Source organism: Acomys russatus, chromosome 26, assembly GCF_903995435.1.
Source record: "Acomys russatus chromosome 26, mAcoRus1.1, whole genome shotgun sequence".
In the NCBI taxonomy this organism is placed as follows: Eukaryota; Metazoa; Chordata; class Mammalia; order Rodentia; family Muridae; genus Acomys; species Acomys russatus.
In genome coordinates this window covers 18347533-18375436 of record NC_067162.1, presented here as the reverse complement: position 1 = coordinate 18375436, position 27904 = coordinate 18347533, and the positions used below count along the sequence as shown (strand labels likewise).

The 27904-nt window shown below is 42.7% G+C and overlaps 1 long non-coding RNA gene across 1 annotated transcript; it reads left to right on the top strand.

Annotated features, from left to right (window-relative positions):
* The first annotated feature begins 7621 nt into the window (after positions 1–7621).
* Positions 7622–20350, top strand: LOC127209073 (uncharacterized). The gene is made up of 4 exons (XR_007833184.1): positions 7622–8421; positions 9302–9457; positions 16403–16551; positions 19851–20350. It is a non-coding gene; the product is annotated as an uncharacterized LOC127209073 (long non-coding RNA).
* The last annotated feature ends 7554 nt before the right edge of the window (positions 20351–27904 follow it).

Here is a 27904-nt window from a genome sequence, read left to right as displayed (position 1 = left end):
CGTCCGCGGCCCGTGCAGAGCCGCGCACCAAGCCGGTGGCGTGGACGCAGCGGTGCCCGCGCGTGAGCCGCCAGAGCTTGAGCCCCGCCAGGCGGGTGCTGCGGTCCGAGTGCAGGTAGGAGCGCGTGGGCGTGCCTCCCGGGCCCACGCGTGTCCCCTGCATCAGTGTCTCGGCTCTCGTCCAAGACGAAGACTTCTGAAAGCGAGCCAAGGAGGTTTGTGCCACCAAGAGCCCAAGTCTGTCGTGCAGACATCCTGATTACATAATCCTATCACTTTGGGCGGCTTGGTTGTTTCTGTACCCTTTCCCCATCTTGCTCCCCGTACTATTTTTTCTTCTACTCTCGTCTTTTTTTTTTTTTTTTTTTTTTTTTTTTTGGTGTGAAGGACTAGAAAGAATCCTGCAAGGTACTGAAACATTTAGAATTTATGGTTTTCCCCCCCGTGGTTGTCACCTCCGCTCTACATCAAATTTAAGGCTCATTTCTTAAGGATGTCTCTATTTTCTGCTTTATTTGCACATTGATGGCTCTGCTGCTCTGCTGGCCTCTGCCAGCCGCCTGCATCTGATGCAGAATCCTGTAATAAGCGAAGGAAGGCTGAGGCTGATCATTAGCAGGCAGACGGAATCCAGATAGCATCTGGCGTCCTTTCTCCCTGTTTATAAGAAAGCTTTTTATATTGTTTGGTAAACACATTCTTGCTGGTAAACACAAGGTTTTAACTTTTTATCTTCGTTACTGTGAGAGCATCGACGCCCCCCACCCACACATCTTTTCTTTCTGTTGTTCAACTTTTCCATTTTGGGGACTGGTTTACTTGTTAACTGTAGTTCCGGGTCTCTTGTCTCTGAAGTTCTTTTTCCACCAGCCGAGGTAGGACCTACCTTCCTCCATGCCGAGTCACCAAGACTTTTTATTCCCTTACTTCTGCCTTCGTATATTTCTAAACATGTTGTACTAGGGAAAGGTTACTCTCTGATTGTTTTTAATGTAGGCTTGTTAAGCTTTATTTAAAAACTTGCCAAGGGTTTATTGGTTTTTCATGTCTGCACGGATCCAGTTATGACTAGCTCTTAAAACATAGAGCTTTAAAAATAAGACCCACGATTGTTCTGCCAAGAACTGGCATGGAGCTTGTTCTTCAAGTTCTGGACAAGTAGGGTTGTCATTGTTTCTATCAAGTGCAAAGGAGGTGACGTCTGTTTATTTAGTGTAATAGCTGTTTACAGTTAAAACTTTAAAGACTTACAAAAGTAGATCTGCTGGATTTTAGTGATCTCATCATCCTTGTGACAGAGACACACCACCAGCAGCAGCCTCAGGAAAGGCAACAGATTGCTTCTGTCATATCGCTTTGCTGTTTTCGAGTGTACTTAAAGGATTATGATTGATAAGGCTGGCTCGCTGGAGAATGTTGACACAGGTGTGCATCGTTATCTTAATTAAGATCCAGAGAAAATGCTGTCTATAAATGGAGACATAAGAAGAGGGCGTAATTTTGTAGTTTTGCTTTTGGAAAAATTTAATGGCACTTGAACCCCATCTTTGAGCTTCCAGATTTTGTGAACAGTTTGGCAACCAAAGTTTTAGAGAGGGGTGATAGTTTAATGTTAAGTGTTCTGGCATGTTCTAATAATACTTGTGGCTTTTTTGGCAGTACTTTGAGTCGGCTTTCTTTGTGCTCTTGGTGGAATAATGGCTCTAATTTCTAAAGCAAAGCATAAAATAGAAGGCTTTATTGTTCAGGAAGACGTGTTTAGTGTGCAAGAAACAGGGAAATAATGAAAAGGTAAACAGATGAGAAATGTATGCCTTTTAAGGTTTGGCGATCTGAAACAATCCCCTTTTCATATCATCAAGTCCACAGCTACATGTTTATAGAATGCCTCATTTCCCTTTGTAGAAAGAGAGGGAAACTTTTACTCCTTCCAGAATTGTGTATTATATATTTTAACTGGTGAGCAATTGATGATACCGTATCAATTTAGTGCCCAGATTATAATCTGGGTAGTCATTAAATAGCATCGCCGTCTTTTACTGGGAATCTCTCAGTGTGGAAACAATGACAAGAGGGAATGCTGGTGGCCACTTACCCTTGGCTTATTCTGTACCTCATACCCTTTAACATAAGTGCTACATTAAAATTTTCCCTCCTCTTCATAGCTCAACATTTCCTGGAAACGGGCTGTCAATCAGCATTTGTGTAAGTTGTGTCCATGCTTTCCCTTAATGTTAAACCTCAGGCTAGAAAGAGGAAATGAAAGTGAAGGAGACCCTGGGCGTATGATGGGAAAGGCCAGGTGTAGAGCCATGGCTCATTCTTGACTTCAAGGATAATTAGCTGGTTAGAATTACATGGGGAACTAAAATCAAAGGAAGACTCACTTAGATTTGTTTGCTGAAACTGAAACAAGAGCGTTAATTTTGAGATAATTACTTCATTTATCCCACAGACACTCCCCCACCCTCATCAAAATGTTTTCTCTGGCAGCTGTAGTCCCCAATCTTTTATGCTGTTAGGCATGTTATTTTTAAATTAGATATAGTGTGTTAAGAGAGATGGAATATTAATACAAATGAATCTCCATTCTGATTAATAATATAATTATGAGTGTTTATGTTCTAGAAATCTTAGAAAAATTATAATGTTCTTCAGTCAATGAGCTGGAAATGAATGAAATCATGTAATCCTTTGTGAATTGAATGGGTTGTTTAAAATAGATTATGAGCACAGTGTCATAATTGGAACAATGTTTTAATTCCGAAATAGCTCCACCTGCTTTGAATGGTAGTATGTCTGTCCCTGTATATTTCAGTTTCTACATTGCATTAGCTTCTGTTTTTAACATCATTTTGATAGAGAATAGTTTTTTTCTGAGCAGATCAGCAACTGACACTTCTCTGTGAACATGTAAAACCTAGTGGTGATTTTCCCCCCTTGTTCAGTAATGACTAGTTTGCTTTCACAGCTTCCCTCCTAAGCCAGTGGTGATGACTTACTTCTGTATGAATTGGCCTTGTTTTCACAGCTCTGGTATACTTCAGCAACAATGTAGCTTGCAAATCAACTTAGATGTTTCCAAATTGAAAAGCAGTATATTGTAATGTAGTTTGAGTGTAAGCCTTTATTAGTGAGGATGCACTTAACATTTGTTCACAGAAGGAGAATATAATTTTCTCCTGCAGCTGTCATTTGTGTAATCCATTTTTCTAGCCCTTTCTCAGGCTGATGATATTCCACACCTTGATACCGTTCTTATTTGTTTATTTACCATAATATGGAGTGATGTGTTGAAGAAAATTGAATTAGACATTCATATGTAATATCCCCAAAGTATTGCTAGTATTCTATTCTCTTATACAGAATCGTGTCTATTTCCTGTACAGGTGATGCGTACAATGTTTCTATAATATATTTGGCTATTTCAGCTAAGTTCACTTCCAAACTATGGGATTGTTTCCCATATGGACTGAACTTTGTTCTTGCTCATACCGAGACTTATCTGCATGTTCTGGTGCATCCATAAGTGACATTCCCAAATAGTAGCAAACTGGCTTTACCAACATATGTGTGTCAGTAATAGGGATGAGATATGGATAGTGGGGAAATGCCACCTGAGGCCTTTGATTATTAAATTTCTATTAGTGTACTAAACAGGAATTCAGTAAATTTAAAAATTGTTGATTTGTGGAATGGCTGAATAATTTATCATTTGTCTTGGAATTGCATTGAATAATTTATTTGCACGATATCATTGATAGTAAGATTTATAAATAGGTTTTTACAAGTAAAATCAAGATCAAGGTTGTGATATTTAATAGAAATTAAATTACTGCTTAAAAGAAATATTAGAGTTATAACAAATCACATTTTAGAATTATATCTATGATCTGGATCTTTTAAGAATAACTTTAGCACCAGCTCCAGCCATAGCTGTCAAATCACATTCTTGATAGAAAATATACAGGTAAATGGGAACCCTGCCATTGTTATTAAAGTCAGGGCTTTCTGAGGGCTAGAACTGGATTTAGTGAATTACAAAATGTATTAGCAATAAAGTTGGTGCCTGACAACCTCCCACACACACACACACACACACAAAAAAAAAAAAAAACAAAAATCAAGCTAATGTTACTGAAGGCAGACTAGTTAGTCTAGCCTTTGCTAGAACAGAAGCTTCTCTGGGAATTGCTGCTACAGGCCTTAGCATGGGATTGGCTGTGGTGTGAAATGCTATTTAATGGCTGGTAAATAACAGCCTTGCATTCCCAGTACTGATTGGAACCTACAGAAACTCAGGGCTAAAACATCTCAGCAAACTAGATGCATGGCACAAAGGTAAAGGAAATGTTAGGCAGGCAGACGTCGGACCCCTCTTTGTTTACCTTTAAACTGTGGTCTCTTTTTAAACCATGATAGAGTTGTTGAATTTAAACATAAGAGGATGAGGTTTGTTTTTTGTTTTTTTTTTCTCCTAAGGATAAATATTGGGATATATGCATATGTATGTGTGTATATATGTACACACACACATATATATGCATATGTACATAGACATTCATATATTATGTATATGAAATATCTATGCACTCAGGTTTATCAAGTTTCACATCTGTTGTGAGCTCGAGTTACAATTAAGATTTCAAGTTTCATTAAAGGTATTCCAGTGCATTAGAACTCTTCCTCTTCCATGAACCAGATGCAGTGGGGAGTACTCTTGAAAATATCAAGAGCCATCCTTTTTGGAGTAATGGGTGATGGCTGATTCATTGAGAAGGCTGCACTAAATGTTCGGCAGTGGGAATAGCTAAAGAGTATGCTTTTTACGAAATGCATCAACCAGGAATAAAATCAATCGAGGTGTCAGTAATTAAATTGTAATTCCATGAAGGAAGGAAATGGTAAGAGAGATGAAGCTAACTGTGACCGGTTTCTTTTAAGAATTACAGTTCAAAACGGAGCCCCCGGGTGCCTGTTGGAAGGAGGTGGCTCGGAAGACAGCAAGGTAACATTGTCTCTTGTCAAGAGCTCTTTTCTCTGTAATCCTGAACCTTATGGAACACAAGGACTATGAGCTATGAGCTACGAGAACCACCTTGTTTTTGCTGCTAACTTTCCGAACCTGCTTCTCCCAGGACCATGGGCCAGGTTTAGAGAGCTAAGAAATAGCATTTCGGCCTAATCAGCGCCCTTAAAATAGCTTCTTTCTGCGAATCAGATCTGTAATGGTGTCCTGCACAGCTCTAGCAGATGACATTTCAGTTTGGGATTGACGTGCGCCCAGCCTGTGTCCACTGTCCTCCTTTAGCTCCTATTCCTCTGTCGCATTTACCTAGCGATGTTTGCTCCAGGTGACTGACCACCAGCAGCCCAGCCCAGCCCAGGGGAAGACGTGAGGGTTAGCCCTCGGATTCGGAGACCTCAGCAACAGTCTGGCTGCAGCAAGCAGGCCATGGTTTCTTTTCTGGATTCAGCCCGAGCTCTATTTGCTTTCGGAAACCCTGGCCAGGCCCATCTTTTCCCTTCCTACCACACTGGGTTGGCTGCTGCGTGCTCTGCAGCTGTTGCTGGGGCTCACAGTGTAGAAGGCTCTGCTGCATTCTGCATGGCAGCTCTGCTATTTACCCATGTGCATTTTTATCTTGAAACCTACTGCTGGCATTGAACTCTAAGATTCCTGAAAACCAGCACTGGGCTCCAACTGCATCTTCAAGAGAGGCTCTGTCTTCTGGCCTGGTGTTATAGCATATTGACCGAGAAGGTTCAGTTATAAGTCAGTCCATTCAGAAGATCAATTACTTTGTCTGGGAATGTTGACATAGACCTCAGTCGCTTAATAGTATTTATATCTGTTTGTTTGTTTTTTCTTTTTTAAGAAAGGCAGTCTTTTCCCTGTCGTTACAAATTTTTACCCCCTGACCTATACCCAGCAAGGGACATTAATAAAACAGTCAAGAGCTTCATGGTGTCTAATTATATAATCAAGAAAATGGCAAGAAATATGGTAGGTCAAATTGATTTCTTCCATTAAAGGCATGGGAGCACACTTACCGTCGCAAGCCTTCAGAAGGGCCTGGAGCAGGCTGCAAGCCAAGGGATGTTTGGGGAGCCCTGGAGCTCAGGGAGGAGCAGGAGTTTCAAATTCTTTCCCCCATGTCTACTCGCAGGCTGTCAGCAGCTGGGGAACCATTACAGCGTAGTCAGAAAATGCCGATGGCAGAGTGCTCATCTGGAAGGCAGTCTACACTGGCACAAGGATTCAGTGCTGTGACCATGACCAGCTTCACACCTGGCACGGTCAGGTTATTACTCCTCCTTTTAATACAGCAGTTGATGGTGCAGCTTGTGTTTAGATACAGAATGTTTTCCAGCCGACTAGGTCTTACTGGTCGTTTAGAACATTATAACATTACAAAGTTGAAATGTGTTTATTAATAGAAGGAAAATGTAAAATTCAACACTTAGGCATCTAAGACCTTTATGCTAGTATTTTTTAGATCATAAAAGTATGATCTTGACTTGTTGGACACTATTTTTTTGTCATTGTTGTAGGGATAGAATTATAGAATATCCTAGAACCTATGTGTCTTGTTAATTCCAAATTTTATTCTTCTATAATTTTTTAAATAAAAGGCACAAGTGTTTTAGAGTATAGTTGGAGTCATACACTAAAATCCTACCCATCAGGACATGGAAAAAGAGCCTTGATTAATTTCAAGCTGTGAAAGGGGCAGGTAAAACTGTTCACAGCGGAAATGTACTAATGCAGCAACCATTTAAATTAAATGTTTGTTAACATAATAGTGCTGGCATCTTCTCCTCCTCCTGCTTGTGGTTTTGTCCAACGCGATGTTACAGTGGCAGTTGCACCGACTGTTAAGTGTTTAAATGATGACACCATTATGTGAAGTGATTTTGAAATGAGAGACTCTAGCCAAGAATTACATCTGCTCCCATCTCCTTCAAATCATCCTCCATGGCGGTGCAGATTATGATTGATTTGTTTGTGACAGATTGCAGGAAACAGTCATTGATTTTTCAATATTTTACCTTAAAATTATTTACAGTTGTAACCATAGGGAGGTATTTCCATGGGCTGTCAGCCCCTGAAAGACTAAGATAATATTCCCTGCTCTCTGACAAGACAAATTACCTGTAATGAGTGCACTAGCTGAAGGGTATACTTTTATTTTAAAATATGTCAATAACCCCAGTGACTAAACGAATATTGATTTAGCATAATGAAGCCTGAGTAATGTGAAAATGAGCTTTTTCAAGGGGCCTGGTAAAGACTTTCTTTTTAGCGGGTTGTAGGCAGCTTTTCATTCATCCCAGCTAGCTAGGGAAGTGCAGTTTGTATAAGCAGCCCGCCAGGAATGACAGTGTCGCCTGTGATGCCTGCAATCTCAGTGCCGGGCCCTGGGTTTCAAGGGTTCTTCTCAAGCCTTATTTCACGTCATTTTAGTCATAGACTAGCTACTTATTTGTTTGATGCTCTCTTTAACTGGCCTAAGGTTTTACAGCTTCCACATTAAAATGAAGGTATACACACAGCCATCTATAGATGGCATCCGGTTCTCTTAAGACATTCCACAAGGGTTGTTGTAATACTTAATTCGCAGCGCTTTATGGCAGGCCACCCCTGTCTTGACACCGTATGGCTTTTTCTGTGCAAGTGAACATTCATCTCCTGAGTGCTGGATTTTAGGCACCATTGCAGATCCTCATTTTTTTGTCAGATTTTGTTCCCTTCTTTAATATAATCATCCACTTTTTATGGACTGACATCCCAATACATAAAATCCTTTGAACAAGAAATAGATATTGGTTTGTTTATGCACCTGAATGTATAAAGGTCTCAGGTCTGACTCATATCCCCATGTCCCACTGGTAAGGAGAGAGTGTGGTAAATTAGGCTAGTTGACATTTACCAGGAAAAGACGGATTCAAAGAGGATAACACAATGATATTTCATGGGAACCTAGCTCATTTTATGGTAACTAAGTCATAAAATCAATATGTAAAATCCTTTCAGAAATTAAAAACACGTTGATTTAAGGGACGTTCGGCTGGCTGTGCTTCCTTGCCGATAGCATGGCCCTGGAATGTACAGAAGAAAATGAAAATGCAACTAATATGAAAATGGAAAAAAGATGGGCTTGAGAACACAGAACTATTGTTTCACCTTTTGCCTGAGAATTGCCCAAGGTGTGGCGTGGATGGCCTCTGTAACTAGTCTTCCATGTGTCCTGCAGTGAACTGGATGCATTGTGAAAGGCTATAGCTGTGCTTTCCCGTGCCTAAGGGTTCATCTGCACACCATCACCTGCCCCAACAAGGGACTTTTGAAATAAAGGAATATGAGGGACATACCACTGGAACCGGGAGCCTCAAGTCTTCAGCCATCTATATTGCATTGTAATAACCAAAGAATTACATCTTCTAAGGAGGGGGGACTGGGGGGACAGTTTTCCCTCAGTAGATTTTTAAATAAAGTATCCTCTCATCAGACCAATCTGTATTAAGCAAAAATCTGTTACTGTCATTTAGTTTAGTGGGCTTAAATTAAGCTTTATGGTAGTAGCTTATATCCATCACTTAGTTTTTATCTATTTTACAGTACATGTAGAATTATCTTTGTAAACTTAATTAAATAGTTGAAGTGAAGGCTCTTTGGAGAAAATTGTACCCTTGAATATTAGACCTTTCTTTTCTCTAAAAAAAAAAAAAAACCAACCAACAAACAAAAAACATAAAACAAACAAACAAAAATAAAACCACTGCCTCAGTTCTCCTTTAAGGACAAACTATGCACTCAGTTACATAGGGCTAGTTAAAAACGATAAAGGAAGAAAGGCCCTGCATTCAAAATCTTTCTCTGTTTTGTTTATTAAGACATTTGCTTTGAGATGATTCTTACCAATCCACTTAATTTTCTTTCTAGGTTTTTTTGTTTGTTTGTTTGTTTTAGAATTCACTTTACAGTGTTTCACCTGACCTTCTATGATAAGTTAATAGAGGAACAAATTAGCATATAATTCTATTTTCCATATGACCTCCACCACTTACAGAATTGTACCACCTCTCTCAGGGGAGGTTCGGTCCCTTACTCAGACTGTAGCCTTGGTGTTTGAAAACATGTTAAAGTAGCAGTTAGAGGGAACACTTCACCCCATTAAATTGATTAGTGGGTTGTCCTCTCCTACGCATCAAGCAGCATGGCTAAGTTAGCTTGTAATCAGTGCCATACAAGATATTAAGGACTGACAGTGATCGTGACAAATAATTATTATTTTAGGTCCACCCAGTGTTCCTAGGTTTCCAGAGGTCTGATTCTATCTCGATGCGAAGGATGCAGAGCACGCCGACGCTCAGGTGATGTTGGCGTGCTTGGAGGCAGCTGTTTGTGGACCACAGTGTTCTAGCAGCTCCAGTCCACAGCTGCTGTGCACAGGTGAGGTGCTTCCATACACTAGTTCTATTAGAAATCCTAAATATTACCATGTATTGTTGAATATTTGCTGCTTAAACCAAAGAATTAAAAAAGAAATAAATTTTATATGTTACTTCTTTTTTCTAAAATAAAATGTCTTTATTTGATTGAATGAATATTGATGGTTGAAAATTCTTTTGTTTTTATGATTCTTCTAGCAGTGAGATATCATCAGGTATACTTAAAAATCACTTTCTAACCCAAATCTATTATACTTATGGGAGAAACAGGATGGCAAGCATCTACATATACATTTTAATTTTCTATATTACAACCCCCCAATAGAACATTTCCTCCTGAACAAATCTATCAGTGCAGTTGAGATTCTGGAAGAAATTTGCCCTACCTGACAGAGCCTTCACTGTGTGTGGGAACCTGAGATTTTTGTAAAGAAAGTTGCTCCCTGCTCCCTTTGGGTAGCTGTGACCTACTTCCTTGCTGGCTGGAAATTCACTGGGGGGGGGGGGGTCTTTGTAGCATCAGTAGAAAAGGGAAGGATGCATCTGCAGAGAATGCCTCCAACTTTAGTGGCAAGAACCTGGAAGGTGTGTAACTATCTAGAGATCAGCCCTAGGCAAGGAACCAGGAGAGTCAAAGGTGCCACGGGTACAGAAATTGCTGTGGGTTTTGTATGAGTGGCCCAGTTTGTATTGTATTCACCTCCATAGTTGTTACAAAGACGCCAGCCTCTGGGGTGACTTCTGAAGCTTAAATCACGTTATAGCAAAGCAAACTCAGTAGTTAGAATATTTCCTTTCCTTTCTTTTCTTTTCTTTTCTTTCTTTCTTTCTTTCTTTCATGTGTGTGTATGTGCGTGTGCATGTGTGTGTGTGTGTGTGTGTCTTATTGTTTTTGTGATACAGTATTTCTATATAGTCCTGCCTGTTCTGGAACTCTCTATGTAGAACAAGATAGCCTCAAACTTACATCTGAGGGCCTCTGTCTGTCTCTTGAGGGCTAGAATTAAAGGTCTTCACCTCTACACCTGGGCCCCCTTCTTAATTTTATCTTTAGTGAAATTTATATTTTGAAATGATCATGGGTTCAAAGGAAGCCGTATGAAATAATAGAAGTGTCCTTGAACCTTTTCCCCAGTTTTTTCCAGAAGTAATATTCTGCAGTATTTTTGCCTGGATATTGATGTTGAACGGTCAGTGTAGGAACACTTCCATCACCACAAAGCTCTCACCTCACCCCTTTGTGGCCATGCTCTCTTCTCCCCCTCCACAGCAACCATCAGTCTGCCCTCAAGCCTATGAATACAGACTAAGGACCACAGCTAACCTTTGGCATTGGCTTGCTTTGTGAAACTTCAGGGTGTGTCTGTTTTAACTACCTCCTCATCAGTAGCAGCTCAAGGCATAGGATTGTTGCACTATAACCCCTTATGGCTGTGACTTCATGGTTGTCTCTGGACTCTGACTATGACAGATAAAGCTGCTACACACAGCCATGTGGCAGTTTCTGTGTGAATATCCGTTTAATTTCCTGGGATGCGTGGCCACTAGTGAAATTGTGGGGTACACTATAATTCAGTAGGTAGTTATTTTTCAGACTGTAAATTGATTTTTGGAGAGGGAGCAAAGCCAGGAGGGCATTTACATATTGTAGAATTTTTGTATCAAGTACAGTGGTTAATAATTGTAAAGCATATAGGCTCTCTTAAATTATTTGTAGGTAAATAGAAGAACCCATTGTTGTAGAATCTTGGGTCTGTTTGTTCATACTTAGATACAGCTCTTCTTTACTCAGTAAATCTTCCTGAGAATGGAAAAGTGTGCACACTGTTGAGAGGGTGCTGTGAAGGTCACAGGCTACTCAGGGAAAACTGCGGCAGTTTTCTAGGCTTAGCAGAGGCCTCACTGTGATGCTGGATCCGTAGACTCCCACGTTGGCCATTCTGTCTGACCAGCAGGGTTGCCCACAGTCACCACCAGGTTGGTAGTGTGCAGAGAGTGCCCTTCCAACCAACTGTGCTTGTAGTTAGAGAAAAAAGAACTGAAAACCAGAAGTAATCCTTTTCAGGTACACAGTCCCTAAAAAATGGAGCGACTTTACACAGTGCCTTGCTTCCCACCCAGCCCTTGGGGAGCTATACTGTTGTATTCTGAGTTCCTTTCTTACGATATGATTCCTTATGGGAGATATAAGGATATGACTCCTCTTCCTCTTTCTCCTTCTCTTCTTCTTGTGTTTTTTGTTTGTTTGTTTGTTTTTTGTTTTTTTTGTAAGACAGGTTTCCCTGTGTAACCTTGGCTGTCCTGGAACTCGCTCTGTAGACAAGGCTGGCTTCAAACTCAGAGATCCACTTGCTTCTGCCTCCTGAGTGCTGGGTTTAAAGGTGTGCACCACCACTGCCTGGCCCAGTCTTTTTCTTTCTAAGAAACAACGGAGTCGTTAACTGGAGCCAGTGATCCCTCCTATAGTCCAGATTAAAAGTCTCTTAACGTTTTTGAGGAAGGACCTAGACTTAGACTGCCCCTGCTTTTCAGTGGCTTTGTCTGTAGCTTACTGTGGTCATGGTCATCATTATGTAAAAGGAATGAGGTAATTAAATGCTCCTTCCTCTAAAAAAAATGGCAAGCTGGGAGATGTGGTGCACACATAGACCCTTTAAAGCTCATGCACTCATTGATGTTTGAAAAATGTAGTGGAGTTCTAGACTGGTGTGTACAGACAAGGAAAAGTCAAAGGGAATGAGGGATCCTCCGGTGATGCATCATCAGCACCTCAGAATTCAGGAGGCGAAGACACGGGTGACGATGAATGTGATGGAGCAGCAGGAAATAAAGAGGCCAAGGGGAGACCAGGCTTGTGTTCTGAAGTGGAGTCACATGACCTGAGAAAGCAGAATAATAGCCCCAAAGAGGGACACAAACTGGAATAATGTTGCAGGTTACCAGAGCAAGATCTGGTCTAGCCAGAATTTCTTGAAGCATCAAAGTGTCTACCTGGCCAGCAGTCTATTTAACAGCGCCTTGTGTGTTTCTAAACTCACCAGAAATGAGGCTGCCTTCTGTAAAAGGATTTATAGGTTTGGGTTTGTGAGGTAGAGCGATGCCCCAGGCATTCGTCCAGCCTGTATGGGGCCCTGGCCTCCCTCCCCACACCACAGTGAATGGGGAGAGCTAGGGACTGAGGGAAAATCAGATACATGCCTTATTTCATAAAACTGGGGCTTTCACAGATCTCTCAGGTCAGGGGGCTCAGTTCATCATCTCCTTTGCATTTTTTGAGGAATATCTGGTAGTTGTCTGGTATCTTAACTGCCCAATCTGTAACCCTGCAGTTCATCTCAAACTGTAGTTCATTGTAGATTTAAAGTAGCAAAGACCCTTTGGGGAGAGCTTCAAAATTAAAATCAAAGTTGCCCATAGAAGAAGTTAGGGTGTGACACTTGGTGAAACTGTACTGAGCCAGTGACCTTGGTAAGAAATTGCTTCGGGCCGGGTGTGGTGGCGCACGCCTTTAACCCAGTACTCAGGAGGCAGAGGCAGGCGGATCTCTGAGTTTGAAGCCAGCCTGGTCTACAGAGTGAGTTCCAGGGCAGCCAGAGCTATATGGTAAGACCCTGTCTCTAAAACACAGTGAAGAAAGAGGAAAATTATTTGTGTGTGTGTGTGTGTGTGTGTGTGTGTGTGTGTGTGTGTGTGTTTTCTGAGATAAGATTTCTCTGTGTAGCCTTGGCATTCCTAGAGTCACTTTGTAGATCAGGCTGCCCTTGAACTCAGAGACCTGCCTGCCTCTGCCTCCCAGAGTGATACATATTATTTTTTAGGTACAAGGTCAGAGAAGGATGTTTTGGAGTTTTTGCTATATACCTATCAATTTTAGGAGCTTTGATATGGTATTGGTCCCTTTAAGAAGGTAACCCCATGTGAACCCCTCTCCCCAGTGTGTGCTAGGCAAGTACTCTGCCACTAGTATATATTCCCGGCTCTTTTTCTTTTTAAAGTTTGGCACAGAGTTCTCAGGTTGGCCTGGGACTTACAGTGTTCCTGCCTCCACCTTTTGAGTACCTGGTACTACAAGTCTGTGCCTTCAGAATAGCTGAGCTGTTTTTAAACTTATATGAGTCACAGACTTACTCAAAGTGGTTATAAAATGCAATAACATTAAGATACTCGTGATTTAGTAATATTATTGATTCCCGTAACCCCACAGTTGTGGCACATTTTCAGAGGAATTGGTTCCCCTTCTGGCCGGCCAATCGCTGTTTAATTTCTTACTTTTCTTTTTTAAAATGCTCCATTAAAAAAAAAATTCATCCCAGTCTACTTTAGCGCCCCAGCCCTGTCTCTCCTCCACTCCTCTGCAATGTTTACCTCCTTAGCCTTCAGTCTTCGGGAAGCTGTGGTCGTTTCTTCCTATCAGCTGCCTCCACGATCTCCGCAGGGATCTGCTCCATCCAGCTGTTCGGTAGTCAAAGAGGCTTCTCCATACCTCCTAGCCTACAGTTCTCATCCCACTCAGCCTCTGTGTCCACGTCACAGTGTCCCTAGCTCCTGCTGCTGGGCTCCGTCTTGACCCCGGATCTGTCATTTGCTGGCCACTTCTCTTCGTGTGATCCTCAAAGATGCTTGCCCCTGGCACACTGCCCTCCCCCTCTGCACTCCTCATTGCCTAGGCATAGGTGTGTGACTGTCATCCCTGAGCTACCTCTTCCTCGGCCCCCAGTGTGACTCACAGCAGCTCTCCTGCCCCAGTTAGCCCAGGCATCAAGTCCCTGTTCCCACCCTGTCATCTGTCACCTCTTAGATCAGTTAGGTCATCCTCACTCACCCTTCTCTTTGGGCCTTCCTTTTTTAAAATCTGTAGATCCAAGTTTTTTGTTTTGTTTTGTTTTGTTTTTTTTGTTTTTTATCTTGTTTCGTTTTAACCTACACATCTCTCCATGTTCTTTATAGTCTCTATAATATTTATTTTAACTTTTTTCTTTTGTTTTTGTTTTGAGGGGGTTGGGTTTTTTTGTTTGTTTGGTTTGGTTTGGGTTCTTGTTTCTTTGTTTGTTTGGTATACATGGTCCCACCATGTCATTCTGGCTAACCTGGAATTCATAGACACCCAGCCACCTATGTCTCCTGAATGTTGGGATTCATGCCCAAGCTGTTATGGTCTTTTTGTTTTCCACATGATGCAGTTCTGGTGGTTTGTATTATAGTATCTGCTTGCTCCAGGAGTCTTTCCTCAGACTGATACATACTCAGAAAACATATTTCCATTGGATCCCTAGCATCTGTATTCTGTTCCTTTTTTATTTTTTCCTCTCTGCTTACATTTCTCGTCTGTCCTCACACAGCCTCTTCCTTATCCATTGGAGTTGTTTGCCTGTTCAGTGTCTTAGTTGACCTGTGTTGCTATAACAGGGTGACAGGATGAGTAATTAGAAGGAAGAGGATTTATTTCCATAGTTCTGGAGGCTGGTGAAGACTTTCCTGCGTGTCCTCACATGGCAGAGAGGGAGAAGAGGAACCCACTCCTTTGAGCTCTTTTTATAGCAGCATTAATCCATTCATGACATCTTCCCATTCGGAGCCACCTCCAAATGCAACGCATTGAGGACTGAGTTTCCAACACAAGAGCTTTGGAGGTGACAGGATCACTAAAGCCATGGCAGTTCACCTTGCTTTAAATGTCTGCCTTGCTGTCTGAGTTTGGCCCTGGCTCTAGCTATTCATAGTGTACTTTTGCTCCTTATTGCACTTTGTAATTCCCTTCTGATGGCTGGGGCGAGGAGCTGGATAAAAGCTACTGTAGCCTTCAGGGATGTGCTGTGGGAGGAGGGGACACACACTGCAGCTTTTAGAGAGCCTTCAGCCCTGTACCTTTTCAGCTTAGTGGGCCAGGATGGCCAGAACCGGGGATTGTATGTGTTCAGAGGAGCCTGACATTCATTCAGCTGAGTTCCAACATGTGGGACCTTGCATGTTAGACTAGGTTAAGAAGCTCTTCTATTGGGTAGATCTTGTTAGTAGGAACAGAGTGGGGTAGAATGTTCTGGCATATTTCACAGTGCTTACCTTCCCCTCCTCTGCCAGAAGCCCAGGGAAGACTTGTCTCCAGTATTGGTTCTGGAGCCCGGTGACACTCAAGGAGAGACACCCAGCAGCATGAGGTTCCGGCTGCTGGGCTCTCATAACTCTTCCTGGACACATTTGAATGCAAGACTGCAGCACTGGCTCGTCGCAGCCCGGGGTTTCCTCCTCAGAGCCTGTTTCCCACCAGGCTCTACTGTGAACAGTCATTCTCTGTATCTACTTAGCTCCAATTTTGAAAGCAGTATTTTTCTCTGGGACGTCAGACTCAAGAGAAGTCATTGCTTTTTCAAACTGTCACTGTTTACTTCTCAGGAATGACTCCAAGTTCTTTATCTGCCAGGATCAAAACTTAAAAGCTACTTTAAATACATATATATGCAAATGTATATATGTATGTATATATATATACTTGTAACAAAAAAAAAAAAAAAAAAAAAAAAAAAAAAAAAAAAAGCATTTAGAGACTTTGTAATTTGGCATTACTCCATACCCCACACTTTATGGTTCTATGATATGTGAAAATTTCTCCATAGTTTCTGAAGTTTGGATTTTAAATGTTCTCCAATGATAAAAGCTTGGCCCTCGAGGTGGTCCATTGGGAGAGCATAGAACCTGGGAGAATTAGGGCCTAGCAAATGTCATCAGTGGTGTGACCTCAAAGGACACTGTGTGATTCTTGTCTCTTGTTCTGTGTTCCCTGGCTTGCAGTATAAAAAGTTTGGCTTCATCATGCCCTCCTGCTGTGAATGTGTGGCCTCATCAAAGGCCCAAGGCAATAAGCCACCTGATCAGGGTTCCACCTCTAAAATAATGAGCACAAATAAGCATTTCCTCCTTCTAAGTTCCTTTCTCTGGGATCTCGTTACAGTGACAGGATTCTAACAGCACAATGAAACTTCAAAACAAAGCAGTGGACTCTAGCAGTATTTCTGTTGTGAAGACAGGACCATGAGACCGGGAGAAAGTCCAGAAAATGAAGATTTGGGATCAAGCAACTCACCCTTGTGATTGCCCAAGGTACAAGGGGAAGGCTAAGCTCTGTGGGAGCTCAGGGAAGGAGAGCAGGGTCCTCAGAGTGACCTGGTGTGAGAGCCAGACATCCTCCATTCTCGTCACTTACACCACGTACCTGCAGGTCACCCACTGCCTTCTCTTGTCAAACCCAACTGAAACAAGATACTATTACCCAGAAGCCTTTGCACCCAGTGTGCAGAATACGCTTCAGACCCTTGTTTTCACTTGCTTTATGTTTTAATCTCTAAACATCTCCCAAAGAACCTGACAATAGCCTGGTATCTCTCCTTGTGCTTACCTGGCAATCAGGCAACCTGTAAATTACAGATCTGCTCACACTCCTACTGGTCTCCGAGACAAAGCATGGAACCAGAGCAGTGCAGGGTTAGCTGAGCACACAAATGTGTAAGCTGTGTTTGCTTTCCTAAGACTTCTTCCCACCTGAAGTGTAGTATGTATAAGGTCACATTTAGCTTTTTATTTTGAAATTCTACTGTGAGTAAATTTATCATCCGTTTCAAAGGCTAGTTTATCTTAGTTTATGCTAATGTTATGCACGGTTATACCTGAGCTTTTACTATGAGCTTAGTTATTGACCTATTTTATTTGCCGTTTTATGGCATACGTATTTTCAGGGGAGATGTTTACACTGTGCTGTATTTATTTATACCACACTGCAGTAACCATAAAACTATCTAAGTATGCCCAAACCACTATGATCTGCAGCCCTCAGGGAAAGGGGTTTTCAGGACAGCCAAGTCTTAAGAATTAGCAGTGGCTGATGGTGTTGAAGAGTCTGCTAAGAGAAACAGTCTACCTCTGGAGTTATGGGTGGAGCCTGACAAAACGTTGATACTACCTCAGGTCATCAGTACAGGCGGGACTGTAAAACTGGGTTCTCCTTAGAGGACTTGGTATCATTTTGTTTGACTTCTTTCTGACACTCCTTGAACTGGTTCTGTGTCCTCCATTGCTGGCACCAGTGTGTCTCCTGACTCTGCCTGTAGATCTCCTGTGCCCTGGGCTTTGTACCCAGGTAATAGAAGTGGCCTCTGATATGGGACAGTCACTTGCAAGCGCCGGGTAAAGGATCAGCATGCAGTTCTGTAAGTTTTGTTGCTTTGTTTTTACCACTCAAGTGGCAGGTTGGGGATCTGCCCTGACTCCTCTTTACCTGTCTTTGGTGTTCCATATTCCCCTTTAAGGCCCATTCTAACCAGGGGAGGGGAACGCTGGGATTTAAGCCTTTGACATAATGGGGCTAGTTCAACATACTCAAGAGTAAGAAAGCCAGGCTTGGAACAGGCCATATCTGAAGTTCAGTTTATTAAGCGATGGCTTTATGGTGACAGCATTTGTCTTCCCAACTCTCCTGCTCTGTCTTTCTTTGTGGGCTGGCAGAAGAACAAAGCAGTTGTGCATCCTTGGCAAGTGCTTTGCCAGTGAGCACATGCTCAGCTTTCTCCCTTCACTTACAAATCCCACCCAGACTTTCTTTTGGCTTGAACTCTGTTGGGACTAAAGCTAAAGCGTTAATTCTTAAAAAGCTCCTGTAAGGCCCTTAATGACTCTGGTTCTCCTTTCTGCTGTGTACAGGCATTGTACACTCCATCCTCTTCTTGACAAAGTCAAGAAAAAGTCAGGAAAAGCTTTGTTGGATGTGCCAGCAGGGGACCCTTAGACTCAGGGCCTCAGGACTGCCATAGGCCTGATCCTTTCACCTGCTCTAGAGTCTTCAGTGACGTGTCTCCTCGAGTCATCACCTTCTCTGAGCTGGGGGACCAGAGAAGGCTAAGTGTCAAGAGGTGGGCCCAGGTCAAACCACTGTTGGCACCATCTGCCTTCAAGGCCCACGGGCTCTGCTCACCACTCCCAACTCCGAGTGTGAGTTGACTAACAGGTGAGGCCTAGTTATGGCTGTAGATTGGGCTGCCACAGCCTCTGCACATGTGGTGTGCTGGGTCACACTGAGGGAGGAGGGAAAGGGAACTTGATCCAAGGGCATGTGATCCCAACGGGAAATGGGGCTGAAGAATGAGGAAAACTGTTCCTGTGGGATCTAATGACGGCTCCAACTTGCTCGCCAGGCACAGTAACTGGGGAAAATTAGTACTAAATACACTGGCTTTAATGATTACTGTAGTTACAATGCTTTATAGAAAATATAAGCCTTTGTTTAGTTTGTTTTAGCCATATATTTGTTTGTCATTTTGAGAGAGTCTCTCCCTGTACAGTCCAGGCTGGCCTTTAGTTTGAGAACCTCCTACCTCCATTTCCCAAGTGCTAGGGGTTGTAGGCGTATGCCACCACACCCAGACTTAGCCATATATTATTAGTTAGTGAATAAAATTATTGTTTTTCAAAAGTAGGAACATGAACATTTGGAAATAAAATTCAATCTCTTTTCTTCTTTTCTTTTCCTCGATGCTGGGGATTGAACCTAGGGCTTCATGCCTGCTAGGCAGGTACTCACTGAACTACATTCCTGCCTCCTGATACAATTATCAATTACAAATACTTTCTGAACCTCTTATATTTTTTTACGTTTCATTTTGAAAATAGAGTTTTGAGAGTCTGGAAAAAATAAGTGTCTTTGGCAATTATTTGTATACCTGGACTTGATATTACGTGTGTGTGTGTGTGTGTGTGTGTGTGTGTGTGTGTGTGTGTGTGTGTGTGTGTGTGTGTGTGTGTGTACATGCGCACGTGCACATTTTACAGCTGGCATGTGGAGCTGCTTGTAGGAGTCAGTTCTCACTCCCACCATGTGGGTCCCAGGGATTGAGCCCAGGGCATTGGGCTTGGCAGCAAGCCTCTTCATCCTCTGAAGCATCTCAATAGGTCCTCCTCATTTGCAGAGTCAATGTTTTACCATGTCAATGGTGGCTAATGATCCCCAAGAGAAAAGAAAGAATTGCTAATGACAGAAGATATCTAGCCAATGGTCTCTTGAGTTGCTGCATTCCATATGGGTTAATGCTTCAGTAAGCCTGCAAATACTTCTTATTTTTCTTTTCTATGTGGCTATATGCATTTTTCCAATGGTCTTGACTTTACTTCTTGAGAAGTCAACTCAACCTCAGAATTCTAAAAAGTCTTCATTATCCAGTTTAGTCTAAAAGAGATCCGCAATTTAGGCTGATCTATTTATATTAACTGACTGGCACTTTCATGCTAATCCTGTAATTAAGATTCATTTCTCAAAGATGTTACTATAATCTTAGAAATATTAAAGATTTAAACCCTAAAGATTGGTATGGAAATGATTAAATTTTCTCTATTATTTCTTCCCTTTCTCCCAGAGTGATTAATTTCACTTTCAGTGCCTTCCTTCCCGAGCCAGAGTGCTTCTGTGGAGACCCCTAATTCAGTGAAACCTGTTTAGGGGATCATCCCAGCTAGACAGACAGCTGCGCGGGCATTCGCTTCCCAGCATGGATTTCAGATTATGGCCGATCAAGGGCCAGAGCTAAGGAACACCTGTCAACGACGTCGCTACAAGGAGACCAGCTCTTTAATCGACTTTCATTGTACTTGAGAAAAAGGTTTATTTTAAATGTGGCGTCTGCTTTTATGATTCATCCTTCTCAGCTGAGACATCAATTTGGGGCTTATTTATGATATTGTTCTAGGGTGAAACAAGAAACTGCAAGAAAATATTTCAAAAAGGCAGCCTTTCCCAGACAATCAATTTGCAGCTTTCTCATGTGGAAAAATAAAAGAGAAATCTAAAACTTTAGTTTTGAGCATTTGTATGTGAATATAATTAGTGATAGGGATTCTTCGTTGCACACTTTCAGAATGTTGAAGCTGAATAGTAAATGCCCATGGTGAAGTCTGGGGAACTTTCCTTGTGGAAATCTGTTCCGCTTATCTGTAAGCAGTGCAAACCATCATTGATACTGATGGGTTCCGAAAGGCCGTGCTCGGCTTTCAGCTTGGCCCTAATTGGAGGCCCCGCTAAGCCCATAATACCAGGTACTTTCTCACAGCTGCAGACCATGGAGTGTAACTATCAGAAGACAAACTTCACTGTGCAAACTGTAATTTAATGGTATAACTGTGTGCAGCCCAGAATATCAGTTAATTTTCAAAACATTTTATTCTACAGCAATTAGCTCAGGTCCTGGAGGGCAAACTGACAAGAGGTTACTCGTTCACTATGTATTTAATTAATTGAAAAATGCTCCAATTGCCTTTACAGTTGTTATTAGAGAGCAGAATCAGTGTTGCCAGTGCTCAACCATAATTGGAACCCCAGGGAATTAAATATTTAGCATTAGTAATGTAACAGCACTTAGGACACAAATTTCTATTTTCGTAATGAAAGCTATACACTGTGAGTGCAAGCGGCTGAAAGGACAGCTGTGACAAGCGAAACGGCCTGGGACATTTCAATAAGACACCTCATTGGACAGCAAGTCTTACCACATTACGCGTTTGTAAGAGACCTGCAAGTTTAATTCCCACGAGGAACTCATAGCCCAAGTCTTTAGCGTCCTAATTGCATGCAGGATGAACAGTTGGGCAAATGTCTTGCCGTAAGTGGCTGAACTTCATCTTGCTTTCTAAATAATCGCATATAAGTTCGTGCCTTTGTCAATTTAAGAATACCAGGACTGTCAGGGAATAAGGATCTTGTTTGTTTTCCACTTAATTATATTTTTAAGCACACATGCTTTCTGTGCTACAATGAGAAAAGTTGGATATTGGGCTCTAATGAGCTGCAGTGCTAGACGCCGAAGACCCTGAGGGATTCACTCCGCAAATTAGCTGGATAAAAAGTACTTGGTCAGGGTACAGTTGATGGCTGAGCTGTTAGCAGGACCAGTTGCAGTGCCATCTCTCGCTCCTGTTTCACTCTAAACAGGCCCTGTAGAGACTTTAACAGCTGCCTGTTAAAGCTGCTCAGCTTGTCAAAATGTATTATATTACTCCACTAATAAATAGTATTAAAGGGTATTTGACTTCACCTCTCGTTTTTCCAAGGGGATCAGGTTGATAAACACAACTGGCTTAGGCTGGTCTTATTTTAATTTGTTTATGTCAGCCAAGTAATATTGAAGGGCCATGTTTTAAATTTGCAAACATTACCTTCCCAGGGAGGCAGACCTTCCAAAATATGGCATACACTGGAAACAAGTAGCTGAGACACTTACTGGAGAGCGTGTGTCAGACACACGACGAGGTCTCACTTTGACGTTCTTAGGCCAAGGTCAAAGAATTGAGAGCCTGGTAGGTGAACTGACAGGCTGAGCGGGGCTGGCTCCTCTGCATTTATCATTTCCAGGAAAAGAAAAGTCACAAGATAAACAATTAACGTCACAACTTTCTTTTGATTTTCTACCTTCCTGTGTCTGTTTGGATTACGTGTTTACTTTAAAAAAAAAAAAAACTTTATTTTATAAAGTCTTCCTTAGGCTCTCTCCTATTTCCCTGCCTCATGGCTACTTCTGATAACAGGATTTTTGTTTTTGTTTTTTGCATGTGCATGTGTGTGTATAAATGACTGAAAGCCAGAGGTTGACAGCTCTTTCATCACTTCCCACCATATTTATTGAGGCAGGTCCCTCAGTTGGACCCAAAGCTCCATGATCAGCTTGGCTATCTATTTAGCTTGCTCTGTGCATGTGTGGGGTCTATGTTTATAGATCATACTATAGAGAACATTTAATGAAGATAATTTTATGGAGTCTCGCTTTTCCCCCTGCATTTATGCCACAGATTACACACATTAAAAATTGTTACATTTATTTATGGGGTGTAGCGTCGTAGTTGTGCGGGGTGAGAACTGCACACACTGATCAGAGGACAGCTTGCAGGCTTGCAGGAGTTAATTCTCTCTTTGTACTATGGATATCCCAGAGATCAAGCCACCTCGATGACCTTTTTATAGCACCTTTTAACAGTCCACATTGTGCAGGGATAAAGGGTATTTATCTGTTGGCTGTCAGTGTCATTCAAAATAATTGAGGTTTGCCACAGAAAATGGTTCTAGGCTGACCAGCTTTCTAAGCGTTAGTTACCATGATGGGCACAAAACTGTGTATCACAGGAAAGTGAGCCATCGTGGATTGCACTAGTGCGCTGCTACTCTGCCAGGTGTCATTCAAAATGCTTTTAGTAATTCATTTAATCTTTACCCTAATTAAGAGTTAAGGTGTGCAGGGCAGTGGTGGCACATACCTATAATCCCAGCACTAGGAGGGGGCAGAGGCAGGCAAATCTCTCGAGGACAGCCAGGGCTACACAGAAAACCCCTCTCTGAAAAAACAAACAAAAATACTTAAGGTATATTATTAGCCCATTTTATATAAGGAAACTGAGGCACAAAAGGATTAAATTCCTCAGGCCTACCAGAGTGTGCTGTTAGCCAGTCTCTTGTGCCCCCCCCCCACATACCCCACTACCTTCCTTGAATGTGGGTTGGGTTGTGATTCCCCATACTTGTTTCTTCTGAGAACTAAGCTGTTTATGTCTCGCCTCCTTTTATTAAAGTATCATTCATGGCCCCACCAGGCTACAGGGGTATCTTGACCTATTAGGTTATGGATGTCTCTTGTCTTTAAGAATTGAGGTTTGAACTTCCCATATTAGGTAAGCACCCTACCACTGAGACACAACCCCAGCACTTTTTGTTGTTGTTGTTGTTTTGAGACAATCTCACATCCACTCAGGCTTGGACTCACTAGCATCCTAGGAGGGCCTTGAACTGAGCCCACTTGTCTGAACTGCCTCAAAGCTGGGACTAAAGGCCTGTGGCCTGGATATGTCTGGTATAGGTAGTCACTTCTTCCCATGCCTCTTGCCTCTATTTTCATTTTGTGTTAATATTAGCAAGGTTTGCTTTGTGGACTAGTATGTACAGAAGCCTTTCACCACCCCAGCGATGCAAACATCTTTTCCTATATAGTTTTCCACACTGTCAGTTTCTTTCAGGCTTTTATCTTAGACCCATATACAGTATGCAGTGTATGTGGACTGGCTAAAAGACAAGTCTTTGATCTGCAGTAACTTGTGCAGCTTCCTCTTGTGAGCTGTCCTGTCTTTTTTTTTTTCCTCCACAACTTCCAAAAAAAAAAAAAACCCCACCAAACCTCTATATAGAACTTAGAACTATCCCCCATACCTGAGTTTGTGTCCACTTTATTTATTTTGTGTGTATGAGCCTGCATGAGTGTCTGTGTACATGTGTATACAGTACCCTTGGAGGCCAGAAGAGGGCGATAGAGCCTCTGGAACTAGCGTCACAGACAATTGTGAACCATCATGTGGGTGCTAGGAATGGAACCAGGTTCTCTGCAAGAGCAGCCAGTGGTCTTTACCACTGAGCCATCTCTTCGGCCCGGTGTCCACCTTCTTAATCCAAATGCAGTTTGCCTTAGTTTCTACATTTCTTTTCTCTGTCACACTTAATAGACTTTTATTGGCTTTTTAGTTTAATTTTAGCTTAAAAAATATTTTAGGGGCTGGAGTGATGACCCAGTGGTTAAAGTACTTGTTGCTCTTGCAGAGAACCAGAGAACCCAGGTTTGGTTCCTAGCACCCACATGCCTGCTTACAACCACACATAACCTCAGCTCCAGGGCATCCGATTTCCTCTTCTGACCTCCCCAGGCACCTAACACGAATGTGTGTACATAACATGCAGCCCAAACCCTCATATACATAAAACAAGTACTAAATGTTCTGTAAAAGATTTTTAGTTTTCTTGGTATCTTCCTTTTTCAGTGGCGTTTGACCCTATCCATTTTACCTTTGCTCTGCTTTCATTCGCATGATTAACCTTTCCTTGGTATGTTGGCGGGACGCCTAGTTTTCTTTTTTGTCTCTCTTGACTTTTAGTAACTAGCTTAGGCTGCGAGTTATCCTCTCAGCTCAGTTGTGCTTTCCTGGACCAGGCTTCCTGTCGCAGCCCCAGTGTGCAGGCCTCGAGGCGCCGTTGCTGCTGGATGCCCATCTCACGTGCTGCTGCTTAGCTGCTGCTTAGCTGCTGCTTGCCTCATCACTCTTTTACTTTTGCTTGCTCTCTATTTCATAAACTCACTCATTTGGAGCCAAAAGCATGCTTCCCGTGTGTCATCCTCAGTAGGACGCATGTTCAAAAGGAGCATGTGCGATGGGCCTACGCAGGCAGCAGTCCTCAGGAAACCGGCAACCTGAGTTTAATCATCAGAACCCATGATGAAAGGAACACCCCCTTCCCTGACCCCCTCCCCGGACTGAGGAAACTCTGAGTGGATGTTTGTTGTCAGGGTCAGGGAAATGGCAAAGCTTGCAGTGCTGGAGCGCTGGCTGTGTGCAGAAAGCACTGACCACAGCTTTCTCCTCTGGGATGTTTACAGGCTGAGACTGCACCCCTATAGTGACTCCCTCCCAAGAAGAGCTAACCCCTCCTCCTAGCGTTGTACATCATAAACTCCTCCCTGAGTGTCCAGGGCACACAGTAGGTGCAATAGAACCAGCAAAGCCCGCCCCTTCCCAGATTTTCTGTACATGTGTCTGTCCTTTCTTCCTTCCCTTGTCATCCCAGTGGGACTTCAGGACCACTCTGTGCAGGATGCAGCAGGAACCAATTCCCAAAAGTTTCCCTCTGACTTCCACACACGTGCTGTGGCACAAGCATGCCTGCACTCACACGTGTCACATACACAATAATAAACGTTAAAAAAGAATGTGTGTTTTATTGCCTCGGGAAGTTATCATAGGTCTGCTTAATGAATCAAGCCCCAGTACTCGGTTTCACAGGAGCACAGGTGTTCTCCCACTGTGTTGTCTTGTCTTGGTGGATGCTCTCTGACTGATGCATCTTGCCTCTCTTTATCCCCTTTGATTGTGGGAAGAAAGCTGGGCCTGTGGCACTCCTAGCTGGGAACCGCCTTAGGATTTTCTTTCTCCCTGTGCCCCAGGCCCCAAGCAATGAACTGTCCCCAGTGCATTTCTCCTGTTGGGGAAGCACGGTCAACTGTATACACTCTACCTATGACCTCCTGTGCCTGGAGTGTGGGCTTGGAGTCTGTCACGTCCACGGGATGCAAACTGAAGCATTCACTCTCAGGGCTGAACAAGGTCTGTCCCATCTTTGACAATGAATGTCTTTCTGACTTCTGTGTTCTAGGCACTTTGTCTGGCCCCACCCTGCAAACAGTCACAGTCCAGGTGGCTTGTCAGTGAGCTGAGTTTTTCTTGTCAACTCCAAGTTTATTTTTCACTCCATCAAGAACAAAGACCTTCATTTTCATAACAGCAACTCCTATACCTGCTTGCGTCATAGTTTACTTTGATGTTTCAATTACTTTAAAAATATTTTAAGTTACTGTTTTTGTTGTTATGTATGTGTGAACACATGTATTTCCTGGTACTGTTATGTGTGTGAACACAGGTGAATTTCCTGGTATTGTCATGTGTGTGTATGAATACAGGCATATTTCCTAGTATTATTAAGTGTGTGTGTGTCATGTGTGTATGAATGCAGGTTGACACATTTCCTGGCATGTCTGGAAATGAGGGGACAGTTTCTAAGAGTCAGTTCTTGCCTTCCACTGTGGATTCCGGGGAGGAGGAAGCTCAGGCAAGCACGTCTGCCTGAAGAGCTATTTGCCAGCCCTTCCTTGTTCTCCACTTCCATTTTCATCAAAGGAATGATGATGGATTAGTTGAGAATAAGTACCACTGAGAGGTTCGTAAAGGAGATGTGTCATTGCCTCAGCGCTCTTCATCTCCTTCTCAGAGGCAATGCTTTACCGTTTCTTTCAGCAGCCTATTCCTCTTAAGGGTTACAGCTAACGAACACATGAAAGAGACAGGCCTAAGCCAACGGGAAAATGAGATTTGTAGAAAACACTGCAGAACCTCAGGAACCTTCAATATGAGACCTGAGGCTGGGGGATGACTTAGCAGGGAAAAGCACTTGTTGCATGAGCACAAGGGCAGGAACTTGTTTTTCTCAAAGCCACGTGGAAAGCTCGATGCAGTGTCACGCGCTGGAAATCCCAGCATCATACAGGAGGAGGGGAGGCAGAGACAGGGCATTATCTGGAAGCTTGAGGCCAGGCACCCCACACATGTGAGCTGTAGACACGAGAGAGGCCCTGCAGCAACAAAGCGAAAGGTGGGAAACAACTCCCAAATGTCTAACCTTAAAGTGCATATGTACATGCACAAGTGCACGCGCGCACACACACACACACACACACACACACACACACACACGGAATAAAACTAATCACTCAACAAATGTTTTTGAAGGAAATGAAATCTGTAAATGTTAATACATGATCATGTCTGTGTAATGTTCATTGTTCTCTACATACATGTGTGATGTTTATCTTCATATATGCATGTGTGTATACAGTTTTATAATTATGCGAATGAAGCCCAGGATGGCATGCGTACTAGTCAAACACTACCACCCAGCCCCCAACCCCAAAATAATGTAATCCCTTGTACTCTCAGTAGAAGCGAAGCTATTTAATGCGTGTGGCAGTTGAGCTGGTTATAATATGCATCATAGTTCAGTTCTGCTGGAGAATAGTGAAGGATCAGCAACAGTCGTCATGGCTCCCTGGTGCCGCCACTAACTGAATGACGTGATGCCCAGGAATGGTCTTTCCTGTTGCCCTTGGTGAGATTCTCTTTTCTTTGGCAGCCACTGTACAAGGGCGTCCACATGGGAAAAGTTTGTACATCCATCTTGACCATTTTTTTCTCCAGCAAATACAAACAAAGCATCTTGAGGCAAGGGGGGATCTTTTCCTAATTTGCATAGGTTCCCATTGGCTTTAGGTATGGGAAAAATATTTAATAGTTTCTATCACTAAACTAAGAAGCACTGTTTAAGACAACAGCTGAGGAATACTAGCGCTACATAAATACAGCCAGGAAATGGGGATTCTGTGGAGCTGGGAAATCAGAAAGCCAAAGATCTCAGGCAGGGATCTGAGTGAAGAGGCCTTAGTCTACAGAAACGTGAGTAGATATCTCTGCATTAGAACGTGGAATTCTGCTCATGATGCAGCCTAACGGCTGCAGATAGGATATGTTCTTAGAGCAGTGAGCCATAACAAGTGAAGAGAGATCAGCCTCCAGGGCTCTGAGCCTCTAGCTGGGGCGTGTTAGAGAAACTTGTTTAGTTTAGGAGCTCTTGCATAGGGGAAGCCAATCATAGGAAGCTTTGGTGAGATCCTGTGTACACTCAGGAAGCAAGGGCACGGGCGAATTCAGAGGGGAAAAAAATGTCCTGTTTGTCCAGGACTGTCTGGTATTGAAAACACACAGGCGGTTGTCGCTATCCCAGTGTCTCCCCAAGCATTGTATCCATGGTAATCAAACACCAAGAACCCAACCCTCATCTTGC